Below are 5,865 nucleotides of genomic sequence, written 5' to 3'. Positions count from 1 at the left end.
TTTATGTTCTGGGGTGCAGCGGGGAGTCCTCATGCCTCTGCTTTTTCATTGGCTATTGGCTGGGAGTTGATTGATGATTGGCTGCCGGGCTGTCTGCTAAAACATGACCACGCGCGCGCGTGTTATAGTCGTGCCGATCTTCGCATGTAGCGGGACGTCACGGCGGGCTAAATTTGAATTGGCCAATGGCCGCATGAAGTGAATGTTGCTATTATTGACAGAGTCGAAGTCGTCTCCGATTACATTTTCTTGAACTGGGGCGTTTTCGAGCGGCGATATGATGTTGCTTGCCGGCACTGGTGTGTTACTTCGAACGTAGGTCAGGAGCAAAAAAAGGCCTCCTGTTGTCGTATTCATGGAGGGCTTCTGCACCCGGATGAGTAGCGCCTCCAGAAAAAAAAAAAGGGACGCAGGCGGCGAGGGTCGGGTTTCCTCCTTATTATTGTAGTATGGCGAATAATACTGTCGTGGGAGATTGCGTCTTCGTGGGCGGAGTGGCGAAAAGAGAGAGAGAGAGAGAGAAAGAGAGAGAGAGAGAGAGAGAGAGACCGTTATTGACTTTGATAACTATGAAATTATAGTTTATCTGTAAAATTTTAATAGAGACATATATAAACTGATCTTGATCCTGCATTTGAAAATGACCTCCCGAAAAATAGAGAAAAATCTCTACAAGCGTAACGCTGCTGAGGTAGCCATTACTTTAAATAAAGTATGCTTGAGAGACGTCTGCTTCCTAAGTAATAATAATAATAATAATAATAATAATAATAATAATAATAATAATAATAATAATAATAATAATAATAATAATAATAATAATATAATAATAATAAATAGTTCAAGCAAAATTAAATAAGACTGGCAGCTAACATTAACCAAAGACAGCAAGTAGTACTAAATAAATAAATATATATATATATATATATATATATATATATATATATATATATATATATATATATATATATATATATATATATCCGTTTGAGCGAAGTTTGACGATATCAAAAGCAATAGAATCTCAATAAAGGGTAGTATATACAACAAAGACATGATAACTTCTCATGCATCATCGTTGAAGAGTAGGTTGAAATATAAACGAGAACTGAAAGGGATATTAGTAACAAAGGAAGAAGGGGAAAATGTTATGGAGGGACCCTTATTAGTTTTGCAAAGACCGAAGGGAGTCGCCACTCTTGTTGTAGAACTTTCGTTATTATTCCAAACTTATTCACTTTATGCTAATGATTAGTATCTGAATGAATGTGAATTACCTCTGCGAGGGTGACACATATCAGCTTCAATTCTTAATCAAATGGATTCTTCTATGCCTCATTGTGGCACAGTGCCGATTTGTGCCAGACTACGATAGTGTTTAACGAAAGTTTCAGTAACGCTTGGTTCATATCTCACCCCTCCCACAACACCCCGCCCCCCTTCTCCGCACCCTCTTTTATCCGGGACTTGGCCAGGCAGAAGCGTTGAAGCTGTAACGACAGAAAAATTCGTAAACACCACTATTTGATATTTATTACGACAGTCTTTTGCTGAACATCATCGCCAAATTGAGCCTTTTGAAGAATATGTAATTGCTGGTTTTAGTAAATGTCACTGTGACCTCTTTCCTTAGAGGTAAAGAGAGTTAGTAAAATGACTTTTGTTGCCCAAATATATAAGTGCCAGATCACATAATCGTTGCTGTAACTCAGAGAAGATGCAAGTTTCCACTCAAGAGATAAATGACTGGTGTTATTTGACCTCTTGACGAGAAGGCTTGAGTCTCTGCCTAAGACTACATAACCAGTGTCATCATCATCATCCAAGTGCCATATCCCAAGGACGTCGGCAATCATGGGCCCGCCATTCCTCTATATTCCCGCTCTCTGCAGCAACTGAGCTGCAGACATTCTTCCTCCAGTCATTCTCACTAATCCACCAGTGTTATACGGTATTAAAAACAAACTGAAAGGCACGTCATCTAACTCAGGGCCTCTTGGCAGTTGTTTCATGGTCTTCCAGACAAAATAGAGACAATCTTTACAATCTGAGGTATATTTCTGGTATCTAAATGCCTTCGAAAAAGAGATAACGTAGTCTCTTAGCTAGAGGCTGCTTCAGATGGGGAAAATGACCCAAAGCAAATACTGTTCGTAAAAAAAGAAAAAACTGAAGCGAAAGAAAAGAGCCATTTTCTGAAATAAATTGGCTTAGATTTGTTCTTTACCAGACATGGGTTGAATGAGACAGATAAGGCAATCGGTATTCTGATGATAACGAGAGACTTGAAGATCTCTGTACAAAAAGCCATTTTCTGATGACATTTTTTGTGATAATCATGTGATCTCTCCAGAAGCGGAAGTCTGCCGCAGTTCGTATCCCAAGACAAAAAGGGACAAATGGTTGAAATTATGGCGAACAAATTATTCGGAGGATCGTCCTTGAGGAACTAAAAACAAAAAAAGATCAAAACGGTCTCGGTGAATTAATGGTTCCCATCAATAACCATCTCAAGAATGGAGTTGAAGAATACAGGGGAAAGCCGAGAATGATAGATAAGAAGAGAGGAGAGAAGATATTTCGAGAGACGCAACTCTCTCAAACTGTATATATTTTCTCCTTACCTGAACATCTCCATGTGTATTCATAAGGTCATAGAAAGAGAGAGAGAGAGAGAGAGATTTTCAATAAGTTATTCTTAACGACGATGGCTCGGGAAAAGGTTAGCAAAATGTAAAGAGCTTTTAGTTCTGTCTATGTAATACCAAGTGGAATTACTGGGACTGTTTTTACAATTTAGTTTAACGATTCCACAGAAGTCACATTTCAGGTTCTTATAAGATTAGCTGAGTATAATGCATTAACTGCAAACAATTAAATTAAGAAAAGATGATTACATAAATGAACTGCGGAATCCCATGCCACGCGAGGATTATTAGAAATGACCTCCTTTCTGGTTTGGGACTTTTGTTACAGAAAGTGTTGAGGGATAATTCTATAAACCTGATTTCCGATCAACCAGTTTTGTACTATATGAAATATATAGACACTCATCATTGTTTGTGTAAGATGTTGACTTTCAAAGCATCAGAGACAAAGGTCGAGAAATTACAAACTGAGAACTATAATTTAACCCACAGACGACAATAGCTTGTGATAATTATTCAGAATCATGTCATGTTCTATTCCTGATGTTCCTTTGTTTAGTGAGGACGATTATACTTCTTTCTTTGCCCGTCTGTCACTTTTGAAATAAACCTCGTTATTAATTAACGCAGTAATTCCAGTCATTTTGCTTCATATATGAGACAGATACAAATAGGAACCGGGGACCCAGTAATATTAATTAGGCTCACAAATTAAACCAGGTTAATCAGTCTCCGGTAATCAACTCTCTCTCATATTAGCGGAGCGAGATGTAATCATAATGAAAAGCGGATTAGTTGCACATTTTCAGCCCAAGAAAACACGTGTGCTACGCGATCGTCTTATTTCTCCTGGACAAAACGAACTCCTAAATATCAAGGTGGATGAGATTTGGGTATGGATGCCATTGTTTTGATATCAGATTTACCCAGGGGCATCTTTATGCGATTACCATGGTCACTTTTATTTGAGTTCAGCGAAACCACTCAGTCCACATACTCCGAATCCCACTGAGCGAACCTAAGGATTTATTCCCAGATGAGTTGAAAATGTATCAGAATGAAGAAGGATGAATCAAACGTGCAGAATGGACGCCGAATAAATAAAGCCAAGAGACCTTTGCATTGCCTATATGCACTACATAAGGGAATAGTCCCCCAAGGAGACATTGCATCAGTTAATTAAGTCTTGGATGGGAGCTTATCATAAACCTCAGTGATATCATATCGGGTCACGGGTATAGCGCTAATGATTTCACACAAACCAAACTCTTAGAAAGTGGTAACAATTGTTGGGAACCACTTATGAGCAGCAATTGATCAACATTAGCCCCGAGAAGCGATCCGAGCGATTTCCCTTAAAGTCCTAAAATCGAAAAAACTAGATTGAAAAATCATTAATAAAGATAATAACAATACAGGAAAAATATGCCTATTAGCGAGTCAAGTATTTAATATGGACAGATCTAAGTTTTTTTTAGATGACGCTAAAAGAATTATCTTTGAAGTGCAGAATAAGGACAATCATTAGCCACTCTTTTCACCCAAACTACCCGAAATGTCAAGGCGTACGGTTTGTCCAAATTACAGCAGTTCCTTGTTGGGCGAATGGTTTTGCGCGCTTGACTACCTATCTGGCGGTCCGAAGTTCGATTCTCGGCTCGGCAACGCGGAATCAGAGGAATTTATTTCTGGTGATAGAAATTCATTTCTCGATATATTGGTGGTTCGGATCCCACAATAAACTGTAGGTCCCGTTGCTAGGGGACGAATTGGTTCCTAGCCACCGTAAAAATATCTAATCCTTCGGGCCAACCCTAGGAGAGCTGTTAATCACCTCAGTGGTCTGGTTAAAACTAAGATATACTTAACTTTTTTGTCCAAATTATAATGAAAAAGGAGCAGGAGGTACAGCTTACTTGCAGGAAACCTTAGGCGCACGTTGCAAGTAGCAATATAGCCATAAACAACAATCGAATAAGAATCAGCGAAACGCCTCGTAGATGAGAAAAGATGACCTGACTGGTATTACAAACCTCACATATGCCGAAACGTAGGATAGTTATAAAGTAATATGTATTCTGGCGTCCTTGCGGCCTTCGAGGTCCAGTATTTTGCGTCTAGGAATCCTCTCGATGAGCAAGTCAAGTCAAGTCAGGTCAGTCGAGGGAATTAGCTGGCAATCCCCGTGAGCTGTCTAGCCTGTGAGGATGGTTTCACGTTTTGCCCAAGGCCAGCAATGTCACAGTAATTCTGTCACTCCAGATTTGTCATCGGCGTGCGAGTCTCTCCTGATAATGGAGTTTCAAGCTCCGTGACGGGCACCCGACCATCTCTTGGATTAGTGGTACCTCTTTCCCCCTGTCTCTCCCCTCTCTCTCTCACTTTATATATATATATATATATATATATATATATATATATATATTATATATATATATATATATATATATATATATATATATATATATATATATATATATAAATATATAAAATAATAATAATATCAAAAAGAACCCATAAAAACGCCAAATTATAGAAAGAGAGTACTATGTTCCGGAGACTGCTGTCTCTCTCTTCAGGTACCTGAGGGAGAAGGCAGCAGTCTCTGAATATAGTACTTTCATTCTGTATTTTGGCGTTTTTATGGGCTCCTTTTATTAGATGGAATTTGCTGCTAACAGAACATTTTTACCAGTCATATACACACACACACACACACACACACACACACACACACACACACACACACACACACACACATATATATATATATATATATATATATATATATATATATATATATATATATATAATATAATATACCACAAATAAATGATAGGCAGAAAGGCATTGCCAACCTCTTTCGCCTTTATTCATGCACTGTCGAGGCACAAATGAAATATAGTTGAATAGAAATTTGAGAATATTATGCTTACTAAATTCAAGTTAGTCATTAGTTGAATAAAATGTTTTTCTCAGCACTTTTCCATGCTACATCTACAAAAGTCCGTGGATATTTAAGTTTTAAGATGCATGCCATTCATATATAGCATATAATAATATATTATATATATATATATATATAATATGTGTATTATAAATATATATTTCTATATTGTGTGTATGTATGGATAGATAGATAGATAGATATATAGAGATAGAGAGATATAGTACATAAATATACTATGACCCCAGATAATAAAAAAATCTAAAATTC

This window comes from Macrobrachium nipponense, chromosome 31 (genome assembly GCF_015104395.2).
Source record: "Macrobrachium nipponense isolate FS-2020 chromosome 31, ASM1510439v2, whole genome shotgun sequence".
In the NCBI taxonomy this organism is placed as follows: domain Eukaryota; kingdom Metazoa; phylum Arthropoda; class Malacostraca; order Decapoda; family Palaemonidae; genus Macrobrachium; species Macrobrachium nipponense.
Note: the sequence above shows the minus strand (reverse complement) of the source record.